At 40.2% G+C, this 22727-nt stretch overlaps 1 non-coding gene across 1 annotated transcript; it reads right to left on the bottom strand.

The window, feature by feature from the left end:
- Positions 1-961: 961 nt before the first annotated feature.
- LOC127133512 (small nucleolar RNA R71) lies at positions 962-1068 on the bottom strand. Its single transcript, XR_007807480.1, has one exon. It is a non-coding gene; the product is annotated as a small nucleolar RNA R71 (small nucleolar RNA).
- Between the last annotated feature and the right edge of the window lie 21659 nt (positions 1069-22727).

Below are 22727 nucleotides of genomic sequence, written 5' to 3'. Positions count from 1 at the left end.
ACTGAAAGATATTTGGTATTTGAACTATACACCGGTGATTTATCGAATCCCTGAAGATTAATGTGTTGCATACTGATTCCTCTTATTAATACTTTCTTAAAACTAAATTTCTCTTAGATTTAATTCTCTGCACCCGAACTTCTATAAATCATTCCCTTAGCTAAACATAGTGACGTTAGTAACACTAGTTTGACCATCGGTCCCTGTGGGTTCGATATCTTTTAAAACTAAAATGACTGGACTGTGCACTTGCAGTCAAGTACTCGACAGACTATATTCTATATATAGTCACGATTCGCATCAAGTTTTTGGCGCCGTTGTCAGGGATCTGATTTAGTCGAATAGTGCGATTCTTTCGTTGCACGGTATAGACTAAGGTAAAAATAAAAACTAATCTTCTTTCCCTTACTTCCCCCGATTGTATGCCAAGTACTCGCTCACAAGGCGATAACTTAGCACCACAATCCCAGAATTAGAGTGTTTCTTATATATAAGACGCCGAATACTAGAGTATCAACAAAAGTACGATATTCCTGATATCTTCTTTCCTACTAAACCAGAAGAAAAACCAACCATGGCTGAAGAAGGACCACATGATCGTCCTCTTAAATTCTACGCTACCCCATCCCAACAAGAACCTCACAACAGCATTGCTGCCCCTGCTATCAATTGAAACGATTTTGAGCTGAAACCCTCACTATTATCAGCCGTCCAACAACATCAATTTGCTGGAAATCCTACGGACGACCCTAATGAACACCTGACCAAGTTTGTGCAGTATGCAGACACTGTAAAGGCGAATGGTGTATCTCAAGATGCGATAAGACTGCACCTTTTTCCTTTCTCACTAAGAGACAGAGCTTGGGCTTGGTTGCAATCCTTGCCCTCCAACTCCGTTACAACATGGGAAGAACTGAAGAACGTTTTCTTATCCCGATATTTTCTGTCGAGCAAAACTGCTATGCTGAGAGCTCAAATCAACGAATTTCGACAAAAAGATGTGGAATCTCTCTACAAAGCGTGGGAGAGATACAAGGACATGATGAGAGTATGTCCACATAATGGTCTCAAAGACTGGGTGATCATTCACACATTTTACAATGGGCTTTTGTATAACACAAGACTGACAGTAGACGTTGTTGCGGGCGGTGCACTTATGGACAAGCCATACAACGAAGCCTATCAACTCATTAAAAACATGGCCCAAAACCATTGCCAATCGGGAGGTGAAAGAACTCCAGTAGAAAAGTCCCAAACAAAGAGTGGAATGTACGAAATCAGTAGCCTTGACCATGTCCATGCCAAGGTAGATGCCCTTGTTCAAAAGTTAGATAACTTGACCATACCACCCATAGCCACTGTGGCTGCTGTAACTCCAAACCGTGAGTTATGTGGAAACCCTGGACACACTGCACAAGAATGTCAAATATTAGCAGGAGTCCCAACATATCAAGTAAACTACGCACAAGGAAATCCCTATTCGAATACCTACAACCCAGGCTGGAAAAACCATCCTAATTTTTTGTATAAGAATAACAACGCCCTGTATGCACCTGGTCAAGCACCAGCTGTTCCTCCTGGATATCAAAATCCAGCTAATAATGCTCCTAACATGCCTAGGATGTCAAATCTCGAATTAATGGTGGAAAGCTTCATAGCTACCCAAGCTCAGACAAACAAAGACTTCTTGAACCAAAACATACACACTAGCGAGCAACTTAAACAACTAGCGAGCAAAGTAGACGCCTTAGCCATCCACAATAAAATGCTTGAAACACAGATTTCACAAGTGGCTCAACATCAAGCATCTACAACCGCTCCAGCTGGAACATTTCCTGGCCAGCCGCAACCTAATCCAAAAGGACATGCAAATGCCGTTATACTGAGGAGTGGAAAAGAAATAGACGGACCCGTAGATCCAAGACTCCAAAACCCTGCCATGTACCAAAAACCAGACAAAACCATAACTGAGCAGGTGAGTGAACCAAAGGAAATAGAAGATAATACCCAAGAGGCCGAAGAGGAAGAAAAACCTTATGTGCCTCCACCTCCTTATAAACCACCCATTCTGTATCCTCAAAGACTCACAAGTTCTAAAACTGCGAGTCAATTTAGGAAATTTGTTGAACTTATGAAGCAACTAAACATTACAATTCCCTTTATATAAGCCATCACACAAATGCCCTCATATGCCAAATTTCTTAAGGAGATCCTATCCAATAAGAAAAAGATTGAGGATAACAAAACAGTTACACTTACTGCTGAGTGTAGCACAATAATCCAAAATAACATGCCTCCCAAACTAAAAGACCCCAGATAGTTTTTCCATACCCTGTGTCATTGGAAAATTCGTCATAGACAAAGCTCTATGTGATCTAGGAGCCAGCATTAGTGTAATGCCCTTAACCATCTGTAAAAGGCTCAGTATGGGAGAATTAAGACCGACCAAGATGTCTGTCCAATTAGCTGACCGCTCAATAAAATATCCTGTTGGTATACTAGAGAATGTCCTCGTACGTGTAGGACAATTTTACATTCCTACAGACTTCATAATCATGGACATCAAAGAAGATGTCAGTACACCTATTATATTATGAAGGCCATTCTTGGCTACCGCCGGAGCTATAATATACGTAAAGAGAGGTAAGCTGACATTCGAAGTTGGAGAGGGAAAGGTTGAATTCATCTTAACACAATTCTTACAAGCGCCAGCCATAGACGATACATGTTATCTACTTGATGTCATAGACGAGTGCGTCAGAGAGATGGAGATGCAAGAAACCACATATTCTGATATAATGAAAATCCAAATCCCTCCAATCTTTGAAGACGATAATTGGCATGAACCATACCAAAACGAAAGTCTAAGCGAATGCTTAGCACTTACACCCAACCACATGCCATGCCCAAAGAAACCTGACTTTGAATTAAAAGCACTACCAAAGAACCTAAGATACGAATTCCTAGACACTGAACTGAAGAGACCAGTAATAGTCAACGCTGACTTGGGACAGATGGAAACTGAAAATTCACTAGATGTCTTAAGAAAATATCCAACTGCGTTAGGATACAACATCGTCGACCTAAAAGGAATAAGTCCTTCTATCTGTATGCATCGCATTATGCTGGAGGAAGATTGTAAAACCTCTAGAGAACACCAGAGAAGGATCAACCCAATCCTAAGTACGGTAGTCAAGGATGAAGTAAAGAAGTTACTAGATGCTGGAATCATATATCCGATCTCCGATAGTCAATGGGTTAGCCCCGTTCACGTAGTACCCAAGAAAGGGGGTGTTACAGTTGTTAAGAATGATAAGGGCGAATCTATAGCACAAAGAGTTGTGACCGGAAGTAGAATGTGCATCGACTATAGAAAACTAAACAAATCCACTCGGAAAGATCATTTTCCTCTACCCTTCATTGATCAAATGCTCGACCAGGAAAAGACAACCAGGAATATGGATTCTCACAATTCTGCTATCTAGCCGGTTATTCAGGATTCTTTCAAATTCCAATCCATCCTGACGACCAGGAAAAGACAACCTTCACATGCCCCTATGGTACATTCGCTTACCGACGAATGCCATTTGGATTATACAACGCTCCCGCAACATTTCAAAGATGCAAGATGGCAATCTTCGCTGATTTTATAGAAGACATCATGGAAGTCTTTATGGACGACTTTTCTGTTTGTGGGCAGAGTTTCGAAGGATGTCTATCAAACCTTGAAATGGTACTCGAAAGATGCGTAAAGGTAAATCTCGTTTTGAACTGGGAGAAATTCCATTTCATGGTCCAACAAGGAATCATGTTAGGTCACGTTGTATCTGATAGAGGAATTGAAGTAGATAAAGCTAAGATCGAAATCATAGAGAACCTTCAACCCCCTAAAACCGTACGAGAAATACGAAGCTTTTTAGGACACGCCGGTTTCTACCAACGTTTTATCAAAGATTTCTCGAAAATTACCAAGCCACTTACGAGTTTATTAATGAAAGACGCTGATTTTATCTTTGATGAAAAATGTTTAACAGCGTTCAACCAATTGAAAACATCTTTAATCACCGCACCCATAATGCAACCACCTGACTGGAGATTACCTTTCGAAATCATGTGTGATGCGAGTGATTACGCCGTGGGCGCAGTACTGGGACAAAGAAAGGATAAGAAACTTCATGCAATCTACTACGCAAGTAGAACACTAGATCCAGCCCAAATTAACTACGCCACCACTGAAAAGGAACTTTTAGCCATCGTGTTCGCCCTGGACAAGTTCCGTTCCTACCTAGTAGGAGCGAAAATCATTATCTATATTGACCACGCCGCTATTAGATATCTGTTAAGTAAGAAGGATGTCAAACCAAGACTTTTAAGATGGATCCTACTCTTACAAGAATTTGACTTAGAGATAAAAGATAAGAAAGGTACTGAAAACGTAGTAGCAGACCACTTATCACGAATCGAAATGAATAAGCCTGAACAAATTCCAATCAATGACGATTTCCCTTACGAACAACTCATAGCCCAAATGGAAAGCGACATGTCTGAATTAACAATAAATGATACCGAAATAGAAGAATCCGTGGAAGAAATTCATGCGAATGTAACGCTGCCATGGTATGTTGATTTTGTCAACTACCTAGCTGTCGGAGTACTTCCATCGGACCTATCTTACCAACAAAAGAAGAAATTCTTCCATGACCTAAAACAATACTACTGGGATGAACCTCTGCTTTTCAAAAGAGGTACCGACGGTATTTTCTGTCGATGTGTTCCTGAGGATGAAATAGATGACATAATCTCCCATTGCCACTCCGCTCCCTATGGTGGGCACGCAAGTACCTCAAAGACCTGTACTAAGATCCTACAATCGGGCCTCTTTTGGCCCACTCTATGGAAAGATGCCCATAATGCGGTTATAAAATGCGACCGGTGTCAACGCACTGGTAACATCTAAAGACGCGATGAAATGCCACAAACAAGAATCTTAGAAGTAGAAGTCTTCGATGTATGGGGGATTGACTTCATGGGACCATTCCCATCTTCTTTTGGTAATAAGTACATACTCGTTGCTATCGATTATGTTTCAAAATGGATCGAGGTTGTAGCTTCTCCAACAAATGACACACGAGTAGTGATTAAGTTGTTCAAGAACATCATCTTTCCTAGATTCGGTGTGCCAAAACTAGTAGTTAGTGATGGTGGTTCCCATTTCATATCAAACATCTTTGGAAAACTTCTTCTGAAGTATGGAGTTCGACACCGTGTGGCAACACCTTATCACCCACAAACTAGTGGGCAAGTCGAAGTTTCGAATCAAGAGATCAAACAAATTCTAGAAAAAACTGTCGAAATATCCAGAAAAGACTGGTCATCTAAACTTGACGAAGCTTTGTGGGCCTATAGGACAGCTTACAAAACCCCAATAGGGACCACACCCTTTAAACTAGTCTACGGTAAATCATGTCATCTCCCTGTGGAATTAGAACACAAAGCTTACTGGGCAATTAAGACCCTAAATATAAATTATACTTCCGCAGGTGAGAAACGAATTCTGGACATTCACGAATTGGAAGAACTTCGACTAGACGCCTATGAGAACGCCAGGATATACAAAGAGCGAACCAAAAGATGGCACGACAAACGTATATCTAGGAAAGAGTTTAATGTCGGCGACATAGTACTACTATTTAATTTGAGACTTAAATCTAGGTGGTCAGACCCTTTCGAAATCACAAAAGTCCTCAAAAGTGGTGCGATAGAAATCAAAGGTCGAAATAGTGAATCATTTATGGTAAACGGGCAGCGATTAAAACATAATCATAACATTGAAAATAGAGACTATTAAAATAGTCTAAGACTTATAGAGCTTCCCGCTCAACCGCAAAACTAGTACACCGCAAAGTTACTGTCGAACTTACGACATTAAACAAAGTGCTTAGTGGGAGACAACCTGCCTTTTCTTTTATTAGTTATCTTTGTTACACAGTCTTTTCCTTCTTTGATTTTCTTCTTTATTTTTTGCTCCCCTTTCCTTGATTCTATGCAGTGATACTTGTTGATTCTAGTTACTAACTTAGAAACATTAAATACTAATTAACAGGCGAATTTATAACTACTTAGTTACTAACTTTCATCCTGCAACCAGTAGACACAGTTTTCAGAGGCAGAGTTCAGAGAAGGCGTTATGATTATCTAGCTCGGAAGGATATGGCTTTATCCATATATTATGATGGACCTACCATGGATAGGTTAGGTATCCGAGATAGCATCTTGTTTATGTTTAATCAGTTTGGATGGGAGAATGCTGCCATTAAGAGAAGGTTTTTCACTTACCGTGAACTTACCCTAGAATTCCTTAGCTCCCTAGTATACAACCCCGAGCATGGGTACGGACTTAACAAAGGATTAATTTCCTTTAGGCTATTTAGCAGTGACTTCACCTATAACCGTAGAGACCTTGCTGACCTCCTAGGATTCCCTAGTGGCCCTTTTGTTTTCACTACCCGCCAGGAGGAACTAATCGATGACATCGATCTAGATTACTTTTGGGGTAGTTTAACTGGAGACTACCATCCTAACCCAAACGAGATGCACTCCCAAATGATCCACAACCCTGTTATCCGCTACTTCCATAAAATACTAGCCCACACCCTGTTTGGTAAGGAAGAGAACAACACCATAGTGTCACGAGATGAACTTTTCATCTTGCTCTGTGTCTATCAAGGTCGACATGTCAATGTTGTGACATTTATGATGGAGAGATTCATTCACCTTGAAAAGAATAATCGAACCCCAATCATAATAGGTGGCCTAGTAACCATGATAGCAGATGCCATTGGACTTAGACGCCCACTATAAGAGCATGCACCATTTGGACACATCCGACCTATGGACATTGAATTTTGCTTTAACCATAGAATCATAGGAAACCTTGGGCCGGATACCTTTGATTACCTCATTAACAATGAAGTTGTCCGACTATTTACCCTGTCTAACCATGAGAGAACAAGTGTTCATAACCGCAATAACTGGCTTTATGATTTAGATGAACACCCAATTGATCCACCTTCACCTCCTGAGACACCGCCTATATATAAGTATTACAATGACCCTATCCATGTTGATGAATCTGACCCTGAAACACCTCCAAACTACTATAACATAGATGAACCGACACTTCCATCTGTAGCGGTGTATTCGTCACTTTATGATTTATTGACTAAATCAAAAGCAAAGCATACAAAGAATCGAGTCGCCAACGCACTTTTATTTATCCAAAGGATTGGCTAAAAAGCGAACAAAAGCCTAAGAAGTTTTACACGTAGAAAACTAATGAAAAGATCAGAGAATCTGGGTAAGGGGTTAATTACGCAATGGGAAGGTGTTAGGCATCCAAAACGTCCTAGGTACTCCTAGGGAGCCCTTTTCGCACTTGTTGTATAAAAAAGTTTATTTGTTTATGACATATTGTGCAAACATGATTGGGAAGATGAGAAAAGAATGTACAATTTTATTATTTTTGTGTTTGAACGGATGAACCCGTTGCCTACGTACCTTCCATGAAAGGTAAGGATCAAAACGCCGTAGTTCGGCTAAAAGATTTCCAAAAATTAATGAATTCATTTTAAAACACAAGCCCTAAGGTTTTTCATTACCAATGGGAGAAAACTCAACCTGAACCAACAATCCACCATGCGAGGACGGCTTCAACATACTAGTGAGGGGTTAACCCTATAATAAGTATGGAAGACTTACAATCAACTCACTAAGGATAAGGTAAGATTTACATCAACCACTATGGTAATTGAAACCTATGGCTAATGTATGAAAAAACATAACAAGAATGGACAAAGCCATCAAAACAATTGAATGGGTGAAGTTAATTGATTATGAGTATTCACAAAATATGGTCAAAGTATGATTAAGATTCAATTTAGAGAAGTATTATGAAATGGAGTTTGAAAAAGTCAAGGACTTAGGGTCCAGGTTTCTAATTTGAAAAGACATGAAGATGTTTGCACAATAGTTCAAAGTTTTTGAATTAACAATGTGAAAAGGGAGTTTTGAAACAAAAGGGTGTGGATGGTGGAGTGTAAAACTTCCTAGAAGTTCACCTCTTGAAATCATATAGAAGATGATTCAAGTGTGTCCTTTGGAATGAGGCAACAATGCAAGTAAACAAATGAGCACAGCAAGGTGATACCGGATGCCAATTGCTGGACTTATACCAATCTCACAAACAAAGGTGGATACCGGATACCAATCAATGGATTTACACCAGTCTCCTAAAACAAACAAGGATGTCAGATGCCAATAAATGGACTTATTCCAATCTCCTAAAGCAAAACCAAACCTGGATATTAGATGCCAATAAATGGACTTATTCCAATCTCCTAAAACAAAACAAAACATGGATGTCAAATGCCAATCTATCTGGGCTTACTCTAACCTCCACAGGATGATCATAGGAATACAAATGCCAACAACATGGACTTACAATTGAATCCTCACATACAACAAACAAACAAAAGCACTAAGCAAAGAGGACATAAGTGGCCAATGAAATGGTCTTATACTCAATCCCTTCCAAATCATAGGAACAATGGCCAATGAATGGACTTACAGTTGATTCCTCAATGGGCAATCAAAGATGTATCACAAAGATATGAAATGATGATCATGCAATAATGAACAATTAATGATGATAAAGGCAAACAAGCAAACATGTACAGGTGAACCAAGCAATCAGTCAAACAAAGTCATTTAGCACACACTATATCCAAGCAATTAGGCTCAAGCAAGGGTTAGACTTTAAAGTCAACTGGAATGGGGTAAATGGTGCTCTTAACCTTAACATTGAGAGTTAAGGTGAAGCAGATGAAAGGATATGAGGGGTGTGCCTCATTGCTCTTATCCCTGGTCAGGGAGAGCTTTGAATATCAGAAGGTGTGGGAGTTCAGAAAGTTGGAACTCTCTCCACAAGAGAATGACTCTATAAATCTTGGGTTAAGATCCACAATGCTACAACATGTAATGTGAGCAAAGGGATGACACACAGAATAGTAGGAGATAGACTACACATCTCTTTTATCTACCAATTGCCTTATCAAAAGGACTTTTCTTGCTTGGGGACAAAGATAAACAATCACAAGCATTGCCTCTTAAGGAGGACTTCAGACAGGTGTCTGGCCACATAACAAGCCAGGTCTTCCAGACTACATGAAGAAGAGATGTTATACCTAATTGGTTAAGCAACCAAGCAAGTTCAAAATGAACTTAAGCAACTAATGTACCTGAAAACAATCCAACTCAATCAGTACTTAATTCACAAAAATCAAACAGATAATCCAACAGTCAACAGACAATGTACAATCAAAAAAGTAAGACCACAATGTGCAAGGCACAAGCTTAACTCAAATGAGCTAAAAGCATCCTACAAAACAAGTCAAGGTTAGTCAATATCAATCTAATAAACCAACTCAAGCAATATGCATTAATCTCCTTAAGGCCATGTACTTCTTAACCTGAAAACAAACTCAAACATGAGAAGCAAACAACTAGGACAAGGCCTAGGGTCAAAGAAGGAGAAAAAATTTAAAACAGAACATGAAAATTCACAAGAATCAATTTTAATCAATCAAGAACAATATCCAAGTGGTCTCATGTCAAAAGCATTCACCAATATCATTTCATAAATCAATCATGTCAAAGTATGCAAGTTGGAATCACATTGGAGCAAACAGAATGAACACAAGCATATTAATTCCAAAATGGCTCAACAAATCTCAAGAAAAATCATGGATAAATAGCACACATCAAATGATCAACACACCAAAAATCATGGCATTTGGACAAGTATAAGAATGTCAAACAAAATCATCAAGTCAAGGTAAGCATAAACAAGCTCAAACAAGACCACAAATGGTGCATCAACTTAAGGCAATCCTAAAACAGAAATGACATAAGATAAATGACTCAAACCAAAGCCAAGACACACTTCAACATGTCAAGAATCAATTTACAAAATTTCAAGTTCATATGATAAGGCATAAGAATTTCACAAATCATGAAAGTTCAATACTCTTCAAAAGTTCAATTATGATTAATCAGCAAGGAAAATCTCAAACAAATTGGAAATGGATCCAAAAATTCTACAAAAAGTCATGATCAATCCTAGCATCACGAAGTAGCATCATGCAAAAATTCAGATCATTTGGCATTTATTTAGCATGGTAAAGAAAATCATCAAGTTGAACAAGAAATGGTGTGACACACATTGTCACACCTCCATTAATCACATCATAACTCAACATCCAGAAATGAGAAAAATGCAAACTATATACCAAAATGACCATTAGGATGTCTAGTTTAAGCATGTCAATTTTCATGTTCATTGGATTAACCATCATCATTTCACAACCAAAATGGCAAGCAAGGTGCAACATAGCATATGCATGAACAAACCCTAGGCAAATGAAAAATCCAACCGAGCACAAATTCTGGAAAAATCATCAAAAAAAGTAGACATCATGATGATCATTGTGCAAAAAACCTCATGTGATTTGGATGATTATTTATGGAGTTATGATTTTTCAAAGTGAAAGAAAAATTAAGAATTACATGATGACATAGCATGAACATGGATGAAGGAAAGAAAATAAATCAACAAGGCATTTTAGAAAAGTGATGGAGCGGGGAATCGAAGCATCAACCAATTCAAATGGAAAGCGCGCCAACGACCAAAACACGGTCGTTTTGCCTCAAACCCTAGGCGCATGCACAGCCATAATCCGCAGGTAACGCGGATGAACACGCGGGTAAATCCGCAGGAAACAGTATGAAGGCCGCAAGAAATTTCGCAGGTAAAACGCAGCCAGCAAGAACACGATGAAGATCTTCATGATCTTCATCATCAATTTCCAGAAAATTCTCAACCTCTCCAGAAATACAAATTGAGCATATAATCACGTAGCTTACACATCATACATCATAAATCAAACAATCAACAAGCATATAACAACGTAAAACGCACAGATCGAGCAAAATAAAATTTCATGTCAAAACTTTAAATCTTCGAAACTTCATGGATAATGCATGGAATCAAGTGATTTTTAGCTCAGAATGCTCACAAGAGAGAGATCTATACGAATCACATAATGAAATTGAGAATAGAGAGAATCGATTTTCACACCTCTTGTAGAGCAGCTTTCAAATCCACGAGTTTCTGGCTTGGCTATGCTTCAATCGTGTTCTAGAGTGCTTGTATGAGTGAATTGGATGAGTTCTTGATGCTTAATTGAGCTTGAATCAACAGTTTGAAGAATTCACCATTGATGAACTCTTGCTTGGAACAGCTTGAAATGGCACGAATTCAAGTAGATCCTACTTGAATGTTGCTCAGTGATGATGCTTGATGAAGAACAGAGCAAGAACAATGCAAGTTGATTCAAGAATTGAGAGAAAAAAATGAGATAAAAGTGAGAGCAAAAATTTGAGATCTGAATTTGTGAATTGTGGTTAGCATTTTCTGTTATGATTAGCTTTATATATCATCTGCTAATGAAGTTGGTTAATCATGATTAGACTAATGCAAAATGGATTAGTGAAATTGGCATATTTATGCAAAATGGCAAAACCACCCTTATGCAATGCAAGGCAATGGAACAGTACCGAGTTAGCTTGAAAATGCATTTCAAAATCTGTTTTGAAGCAAATGTGATTGGTTGGAAATGAAAACAATGCACCATTTTCAAATTGATACTTTCCCTCCAAAATTCAAATTAAATTCAAGTGAAAAATGCAATATTTTTGTGATGAGAATTGATGAAATGTGATGCATGATTATGATAGTATGGATCAAGAGAGAAATGCTCCAAAAAGAACCACTTGAATTGGACTTTTGGTGTGAAAGTTATGCAAGCTTGAAGTTCAAAATTCCTTGGCAATGATTTGATCATAATTCTTCAACCACAAATGAGAAATGGATGTTCTTGGACTTTTTGGAAAGGTGAGAGCAAGATCTTCAACTTTCATGTTGGAAACAATTTCATTTGAAGCTTTCTTGATGATGTAATCTTGAGGAGAAGACCTTTCCATTTTTGGCAGTTTGAAATTACAGGTCACTTACTATTTTTGGAAACTTTTCATCTGACCTCAAATTCTTCATTGTTGATGTTTGACATGTTATATGAGACTTGTATGGACATGAATGAGGCCTTTCTAACCATCTCCCACCTTCAAATCCATGATTGAATGCATAGTTGACTTGTGTTGACTTTTCTAGGGTTTCAGTTGACCTGGCTATGCTCAGATGAAATCCAAGCCTCTACCACTTGAGATCTTGATTCAAAATGATGTCATAGTTCATATAAACACTTGTGAATGATCAATGGTGCCCAAATTCTTCAGAATGGCCACCATCTATTGCTCAATGAATTGCCTTTGACTGGCTTGACCTATGATTGCTTCATCTGCAAGTACCAAGGTTAGATGACATATTTTTGTACTTTTGGTTAGTAATCAAATGAAAAGCAATGATATACAAATGCAAAACATGCTTGGTGATCAAGAATAACTCTCAAAAAGGTAACCCACCCACAGGGAAGGAGGCAAAGGTGCACAATGATCCTTGAGGCAATGATATGATATGATATGATGCCATGAGGGATCTTAGGGGCAAAATTGGGGTCTTACAGATGCCCCTATTTAAGGTCATTCTAGCCGGAGAAATGAAGTTTAGAAATCTTCATCTCGACGCGGTAGAATGGGCTTAAATAACAGTAATGAGACAAATTTTGGTCCTTAAGAGACCTCATGATGCAAATGTATGCATGTAAAAGAAAACAAACTCTGTGGGGAATATGGGTCCACAAAGAAGAAAAGACGATCCATCGGAGTAATTCACTCACCAGGAACAGAGACTCTAACAAGACTCTCATAAGGACTCTTATTGGGGGATAAAAAGAAAAAGAATGCGTGAGCAGGACACGACTCTGAATTGGGGAAAACAAAACTGACACAGCGTGAATGAGACACGACTGGACTAAAGACCTCACTGGGGAAAAGAAGAATTCCAAAGGACGACACATCCATTGGAAAGACACAAGCTGACTCAAACTATCCACAAAGGATACTTCGGATAAAAATCCGGACTCAGACCAGGAAAAGGTTCACAAAGAACCTCCCTGCCGGGAGAAAATTGCATATATTGGGGAAAACGCCAATACAGCAAAAGGGTAAAATCACCACAGGAAACTCCACTGGAGAAGTGTCTAACAAAGAGACTCTCCTGGGGAAAAGCAACAAGGCAATGAGGTGTTACCGGTATAAGGGTAACAAACTCAGGAAGAATGAATATCTAAGACCGGTATAAGGGTGAGAGATATCAATCAACCAAACATCTGAGAAAGACCTGAAAAAGGTACAGCAACTCAGGAAAATCTGACTCCACAGGGGACCAAGGTCATAATAGGGAGCAAAAAGGAAGGGACACTAGGGATACCAAGGTATATAATAGGTGACCGACCAAAACGTGAATTGGTATATATGCCAAGACACTCATCATCCTGAAGAAAGCTAGAAAAGCAGACTTGTTTATAGGATGGATATTCGAATCCACAACGGGAAAACGAATCTTACTCAACTGGGGACACAAACCCAAAGAGTGCATGAGATATAATATCCATTACCGTCAGAACGTGGATCGAATACTCGCATGAGATATATTATCTATTACCGTCAGAACGTAGATAATACACTCGCATGGAAGGAAACACCAGGGATACCGGTTAGGGCATATAATAGGTGTCCTACCGAAAACGTGAATTGGTATATATGCCAAAAGACTCATCATCCAAAACACAAACTGGTTAAAGGATGGAATATTCGATTCTACAAAGAATACGAATCTTACTCTACTGGGGAAGATCAACAAAGGATTCCAACCAAAGAGTGAAAGAGATATATTATTCATTACCGTCAGAACGTGAATAATATACTCGACAGGAAGAGACACCAGAGATACCGGTTAGGGCATATAATAGGTGACTAACCAAAAAGAGAGACAATCGTTACCAAGCATACGGGTAAACGAAAGACAACTCAGGGGATAAATTGCAAGCATCCGGCAATTATCCGAGAAACAATAAATATTCGACTCCGCAAAGGGAAATAATGAATCTTACTCGACCGGGGAAACACAAAAGGCTTCGATTGAAGAGTGCATGAGATATATTATCCATTACCGTCAGAACGTGGATAACATACTCGCATGGAAGATTATCCACAACCGGTTACTGGGTTAACAAAGGATAAATCGACCGAAAAGAAAGGCATCGGGATACCAAAACTAGGTATATAATGATGACCAATCCAAAGGAGCAACAACATTACCAAGCAAACGGGTAAATGAAAGAAGACTCACTGGGGATGAATTGCAAGCATCCAGCAATTACCCCCAAGGACTAGCTGGGGATGCATTGATAAACAATCAATGACCCGGGCACTTACTGGCGACTTCAAAGGAGATATCATTGCAAGCATACGGCAATGATCCAGAAGACTGTTGGGGATACAATTGCTAGCAACCAGCAATTATCCACAAGCAAAGGGAATATCAACATCAAATATTGAATGAAGATAACCACAAAGAGTAACCATCATCGGTTAAGATGAACAACAAGGTTAACTCTGCAAAGGGGAGAATTTAGGGTTTACAACTACCGAATACGGGGTAGAATACCAAAACTCTGGCTGGGATAAAATTACTAGCAACCGGCAATTATCCGCAAAAAGCACAGACTCCGTTGGGAATGAAACCACAACAACACAAAATCCACCATCAACCAGACTGAACCACAAAGGTTACCTCTGCTAGGGGAAAAGAGATAGGACTTACGACTATCGAATACGGGGTAGTAGCCAACAACTCTGATGAGGATAAAAGGATTAGGGTTTACATCTACCGAATACGGGGTAGAAAACCAACTCCGCGTGGGAATGAGAGAATCACAAATCCGCACGGGAAAAAAAATAGGGTTTATAACAAACCACCCACTCTTGCTGAGGAACAAAAGGTATATAACCACAAATTCCGCCAAGAAGAGGGAACATAGGACTTACAACTACCGGTATAAGGGTAGAGGCCCAAAAAAGATTCCGCTGGGGATAAAAGAAATAATGCCGGTTACTGGGCAATTCATTCATTTAGTCCACAAGGAAACACGAGAAACAGCTGACAAATAGCCAATTCGGGATCAAACCGAAAAGACAGACTGAATCAAGACACGTCCTAATGAGGATATAACTCAATAGGAAAATCCGTCCCAATATATATGTTGGGAGGAAACGGAAGAAACCGTCATCCACGAGGATAATCTCAGTGGGGAACTGCATAAGGAAAGACAGATACTTTCTGCTTATGGGGCTGACTCTATATGGAGAGATTAAACACCCGACATCTGCTTGGCGAGATCTATTGGAGATCTACAAAATCCATAGCAGGAGACAACAAACAAGAGATATATGGAAAAAATGCAACATGAATATTTGAATGTTTATGAGTATGCATGAATATGCGTAATTTATGTTTGATGAATGCTGACAAAACAGACATATCTAACATAAACAGGCCCAGGAATTAAACGCCCGGTACTATACTCCCAGGGGAAAAACCAACTGGAAAGCCAATCCGCTGGAGATCCACATGCTGAAAAGCAAAGATCTGCGGGGAGGCAAAAGATCAGAGATATCACAAAATCTCTGAGTGATGGATCAACAACAACCCAACTGGGATAGAAAGTCACAACAGGCAACAACGGCCACAAAGACAAATCTGTTGGGGAAACGGGTGAAATCCCAAAATATCTGCAGGGGATCTTCAGTATCAACTGAGAAACAAGAGTTCACTGCACATGCGAGAACTGCTATGAAAACAACTTCAACATAACTCCACTGGGGAACAACCCACAAAGGGAGAACAGATCATCCATGTAGAATCTACTGCACAAGCAACTCTACCTGGGGAGAACACAAATATCCACTCCATCGGGGAACAACCCACTGAGGAAGGGTAGATCACACAAGTAGATTCTGCAACCAGCCACTCTACTGAGGATCAAAAGCAATCAGGAAATCAACCCAAATCTCTGGATGACAGACCACCAACCGACTGGGGAAACAGAGATTTCAACAAGCAGAAACTGTCATAACAGCAACTTTGTCGAGGATACCAGCTCTGGCGGAAACTCTGAGGGGAATATCGTAGATACAATCCTGATTCTGTTGGGAATACCAACTCTTTTGGGGATCTTGCATAAATGCAATCCACCAAACCACAAACCTACTGACGGCTCCACTGGGGAATCCACTGAAGAATCCACTGGGGGTATGGAAGAGAGATGGGGAATCAACCACTAAATGTTGACTCTTCTAAGGAGAACACCCACAACTGCTGAGGAGGAACATAATCACTGCCCTGCTGAAGGGATAAGCGCATTGATGGGGAGATATAGTAACTCCGCTGACAACTTGGTCGGGGAAGAGAGTACTGCTGGAGCAAACGAAGTCTTCCACAAGCGCTCTACTTTGGGGATATATCACAGATTCCACTAGCGACTGTGCTGAGGAAAGAAAGCAACAACTCATCCGGCGACTGCACTGGGGAGAGTGATGGGGTACTGGGGTCTCAAACCATCCACTATCGAAACTTCCAAACGGAAAACATCCATGCTGGGGAGAGAAAACTGTTGGAGAAGAAAACGAAGTCTTCAACAACACTCTGCTTCGGGGAACAACCCCAACAAAAGCTCTGCTTGGGGAACAACCCCTAACAACAAAGCAGGAGAAAGAGGATACAACCAAACCAGGAATATGAACAAATGTCTTACCTGTGGGAAATCATGCCACCCATGGGAGAGCAACTGAGAAATTCTTAAGTATCCTTTCATCATTGTGAATGTTCACTTTGTTTAAAACAACAAATTTGAAAAAAAAATATTTGTTTAAAACAATGACATTTTATCAATTAAAACATGCAAAACATTTGTTGAATTGAAACAAATAAGAGTGCAAATAATTGGATAAAAAGCTCAAATTGATTTGATGGAATGGTAGCCTGCAAATGGCAAAACTCCATAGATCTGTACAAATTTGAAATCAGTGATATATATTGGAAGAGGGCTACATTGAACATAATGATCCTTTCTCTACCAATTTGAATCTCGATGTATTCGAAGCTTCAGTTGACGACGAATCGAGAACCTCTAACAAAAAAGATGGTTGTGGAACAGAAAGTCTTATCAGGATGCAGTTACTTGCCAAATCCCTAATTTTTGCCTAGATTGCCCCAGGGTGGGGTACTCAATCTAGCGGGATGCAAATATACTTTTTTTTTCAAGTCTTTAACTTTTGCCTGGATTACCCTTTCGGGTTCTCCACCGAGACGCTCATTTTTGCCTAAGCCGCCCTTTCAGGTTTTCAACTTAGCGAGCTATTCTGTTTTTCATTTGCATATACTCTTTTTTTTAGGCAAAGTATTTCTTAACTGCATCTGAATTCACAGGACGAGTGAAATCCTCCCCATCCATTGTTGTAAGCATCAAAGCACCGCCTGAAAAGGCTCTCTTAACAACATATGAACCTTCATAGTTTGGAGTCCACTTGCCCCTGGAATCGGGCGCGAAAGACAAGACTTTCTTGAGCACAAGGTCACCTTCTCGGAACACGCGAGGCTTGACCTTCTTATCGAATGCTTTCTTCATTCTCTGCTGATATAACTGACCATGGCACATGGCAGTCAATCGCTTCTCTTCAATCAAATTCAACTGGTCATAACGACTCTGAATCCATTCAGCATCAGTCAACTTGGCTTCCATCAAGACCCTCATTGATGGGATCTCCACCTCTACTGGGAGAACAGCCTCCATGCCATAAACAAGAGAGAAAGGGTTGTCCCTGTTGAAGTACGGACAGATGTACGATACCCATGTGAAGCAAATGGCAGCATCTCATGCCAATCTTTGTATGTAACTGTCATCTTTTGGATAATCTTCTTGATATTCTTGTTAGCAGCTTCAACAGCCCCATTCATCTTAGGTCTGTAAGGAGAGGAATTATGGTGTGCAATCTTGAATTCAGCGCACAACTCTTCCATCATCTTATTATTCAGATTAGATCCATTATCAGTAATGATCTTATCTGGCACACCATAACGGCAAATCAGTTGGTTCTTGATAAACTTCACAACCACCTGCCTGGTCACATTCGCATACGAAGCGGCCTCAACCCATTTAGTGAAGTAATCAATTGCTACGAGAATAAACCTGTGTCCATTGGACGCCTTCGGTTCAATCATGCCGATCATGTCGATTCCCCACATAGAGAAAGGCCATGGTGATGAGATCACATTCAGAAGTGTCGGAGGAATATGAATCTTATCTGCATAAATCTGACACTTGTGGCATTTCTTCACATATTTGCAGCAGTCAGACTCCATTGTCAGCCAATAGTAGCCTGCTCTCAACATCTTTCTTGCCATGGCATGTCCATTGGAATGAGTACCAAATGAACCCTCATGGACCTCAGTCATCAACAGGTTTGCTTCGTGTCTATCCACGCATCTGAGCAAAACCATGTCAAAATTTCTCTTATACAGCACTTCACCACTGAGGTAGAAACTGCCTGACAACCTTCTCAAAGTTTTCCTATCTTTCACAGATTCCCCAAGCGGGTAGACCTGGTTCTGGAGGAAATTCTTGATATCAAAATACCAAGGCTTGTCATCATTCACTTCTTCAACTACAAACACCTGAGTTGGTCTATCCAAGCGCATCACGGCAATGTTGGGAACCTCATTCCAATACTTGACAACAATCGTTGAAGCAAGCGTGGCAAGAGCATCTGCCATCCGATTATCCTCTCGAGGAATATGATGAAAGTCAACTTCTGTAAAGAACGTTGAAATCCTCCTCGCATAATCTCTATATGGAATGAGACCAGGTTGATTCGTCTCCCATTCACCCTTGATCTGATTAACAACTAGGGCCGAATCACCATACACATCAAGATGCTTGATTCTTAAATCAATGCATTCTTCCAGTCCCATAATGCAGGCTTCGTACTCAGCCATATTATTCGTGCATTTGAAAGTTAGCCTTGCTGTAAGCGGAATATGTGTGCCATGAGGAGTAATGATTACTGCCCCAATTCCATTTCCGTACTGATTTACAGCGCCATCAAACACCATAGTCCACCTGGAACCAGGTTCTGGACCTTCATCAAGTGTAGGCTCATCACAATCTTTCATTTTCAGATACAGAATCTCCTCATCTGGGAAGTCGTACTGAACAGACTGATGATCTTCAATAGGCTGGTGCGCTAAATGGTCAGCCAAAATACTACCTTTGATAGCTTTCTGAGCTCGATACTCGATATCATACTCAGACAGCAACATCTGCCAACGGGCAATCCTCCCGGTTAAAGCAGGCTTCTCGAAGATATACTTAATTGGATCCATTCTGGATATCAACCAAGTTGTATGATTTATCATGTACTGGCGCAAACGCTTAGCAGCCCAAGCCAAAGCGCAGCACGTCTTCTCAAGCATAAAGTACCGAGACTCACAATCAGTAAACTTCTTACTGAGGTAGTAGATAACAGATTCTTTCTTCCCTGATTCATCTTGTTGACCGAGGACACAACCCATCGAGTCTTCAAGAACAGTCAGATACATAATCAGAGGTCTTCCTTCTACAGGCGGAGACAAGATCGGAGGTTCAGACAGATAGTCTTTGATACTGTCGAAAGCTTTCCGGCAATCCTCGGTCCAATCATGAGACTGATCTTTCCGGAGGAGCTTGAATATCGGCGCACATGTGGCAGTCATGTGGGATATAAATCTGGAAATGTAGTTCAAGCGGCCAAGAAAACCTCGGACTTGCTTCTCAGTTTTGGGTGCAGGCATCTCTTGTATTGCTTTGACCTTGGCAGGATCAACCTCAATACCTCTTTCACTGACAACAAAACCCAACAACTTGCCGGAACGGACTCCAAATGTACATTTGTTCGGATTCAAACGAAGTCTAAACTTCCTAAGACGCTGAAAAAGCTTCAACAAATGCTCAACATGTTCAACTTCCGTTCTGGACTTAGCAATCATATCATCAACATAGACCTTTATCTCCTTGTGCATCATATCATGAAACAAGGTAGTCATAGCTCGTTGATACGTGGCTCCGGCGTTCTTCAAACCGAAGGGCATCACTCGATAACAGAATGTTCCCCAAGGTGTGATGAATGTTGTCTTCTCCATATCTTCGGGTGCCATCTTGATTTGATTATATCCAGAAAATCCGTCCATAAAGGAAAAGACTTTGAATTTAGCTGTATTATCTACCAACATATCAATGTGTGGTAGAGGGAAATCATCTTTAGGACTAGCCTTATTCAAATCTCTGTAATCAACACACATACGGACTTTTCCGTCCTTCTTAGGCATAGGCACAATATTGGCCACCCATTGAGGATATGTAGAAGTCACCAGAAACCCCGCATCAATTTGCTTCTGAACTTCCTCTTTGATCTTCACTGCCATATCTGGATGAGTTCTTCTGAGCTTCTGCTTCACAGGCACACACTCAGGCTTCAAAGGCAGGAAATGTTGCACAATATCTGTATCTAGACCCGGCATGTCTTCATATGACCAAGCAAAGATATCGAAATATTCTCGTAGCAAACTGATCAATCTCTTCTTGACAGATTCTTCAAGAAGTGCCCCAATCTTCACCATACGAACACAATCCTCAGACCCCAAGTTGACTGTTTCCAGATCTTCAAGGTGCGGCTGAATGATCTTCTTCTCGTGCTCAAGGAGACGGGAAATCTCATCAGGAATCCCTTCAACATCATCTTCCTCTACCTCAAATACAGGGAATTCAAAATTGGGAGATGGCGTTGGATCATTATGTTCAATGGGTTTTAGAATCAACCTGCATAATGATTTTGGTTAATAAAAAACTTTAGAATTTAAACAAGCAAATCATTATGCAGATGAAAAATGTTGCTTTTATTCTTGTTTTTATGGGTTTTTTGCGATCACTGATTTCATGCAAAAAGCAAAAAGTGAAAACAAATGGAAAAACAAATGTTTAACAATGCATTAATTGAATGAAATATCATTGTATTAAATGCTGCCAACAATGTCATCACTTCTCCTTTTGGCATGGGAGAAGGGTTTTCAAACAAAGTGAACAATTACTCTGATCTATGAATGACCGTAGGAACATCTACAGCGACCCAATTGTGGCAGACACCACCAGGTATGATGAAGTTGTTCAGATCCTCTGCATCCTCTTCCAAGATAGCAGCAGCCTCTTCAGGTTGATCAGCATGGATGAAACCTCCACTCTTGAACAGCCCATGCTCGTTGAATGCCCCAGAAGAATAGCCAATGCCAGCCCGGGATTTGTTGTCTTCAAGCTCGATCATCTTCCCTAAACCAGCAACTGCGCCACATTCAATGGCCAGTTTCGCATCACGGTAGGAAGCAAATGAATGAGACTTCTTCTCAATTGGCTCATCAATAGACAAAGCTTAGAACGGAGTTCCAACTTCATCCTCAGCATCAATATACGAGAAAGAAGACAAGTGGCTAACCAGGAATAAATCCATCAAAAGCACTCTGTCCGGAAGATTCCTCCTTGAGTTCACAATTCTCTTGCTCAAGATGATCCATCAATCTGGCAGAGATGGCTCTGGTATAGTACCGGCGAATCAGTGCATCTTCAAAATAAATGAAGAGCAACAGGGATCAGACCACAGGACGGGAGACCGGAACAAACACCTGCTTATGCAAATGATGCATGAAGTGTTTGTGCATATGCTTTGTTTTCATTTCAAAGGAACTCGAGGGTTTTATTTGCAAACTTTGAAAATATTAAGCATTTATTGCATTTGGAAATATCTCATTGGATAATTCTTTGTCTTTCCATATCTGAAAATTTTTGCAAAGAAACCCCTTAAGTTCCTTGAAAAAAAAATCTCATTTTTTGATGATATGGATGCAGATGAATGCATGAATGCATGAATGCATGAATCACACTCAAGGATCAAGCAAGTCACACCAGACAAAGGTCATGGGAAAGCTCATTGTATCCCTAATATCAATCATCCATTTTGGTGGATTATGGTTTTCACCTTATCAACATCCAAGTTCCATTGATATTAACGGTACATGAACCGGCTCAAACATCCTTAATATCAACCATCCATTTTGGCGGATTTAGGTTTTACACCTTATCGACACCCAAGTTCCATTGATATTAAGGTTGTCTGAACGACTCAATCATGAATCACGGGTTTGCTGAGAGTCACGAGCATGGAGTCTCGGTTAAGAACCACCCAAAGGGAGTGTACTAGGGTTTAAACCTGCCAGACATGTTCTACCAGAAGTTCCCATAATCATCGTCCCATCTCTCGGATATTATCGGAGGAACGAATACTCGTATTCCAAAAATATTCTCAAGAGAGACTCTTATGAGTGTAGTATCGCGTAACAATCGCATCAGAACTGACATCTGAACGACCTCCGCACTACGTCCTAAAAAATAGGCCAAGATGGGCTTGGTAAACTAAGGTCCTTGGCTTCTAAGGCACATGATTGAAAGAATAATGCCTAACCACAAATAACTTGTGTGACATTATTAATCCAACATGACCTCCACCAAGTG

Source organism: Lathyrus oleraceus, chromosome 3 (assembly GCF_024323335.1).
Source record: "Lathyrus oleraceus cultivar Zhongwan6 chromosome 3, CAAS_Psat_ZW6_1.0, whole genome shotgun sequence".
In the NCBI taxonomy this organism is placed as follows: Eukaryota; Viridiplantae; Streptophyta; class Magnoliopsida; order Fabales; family Fabaceae; genus Lathyrus; species Lathyrus oleraceus.
This window is presented reverse-complemented; position numbering and strand designations above follow the sequence as displayed.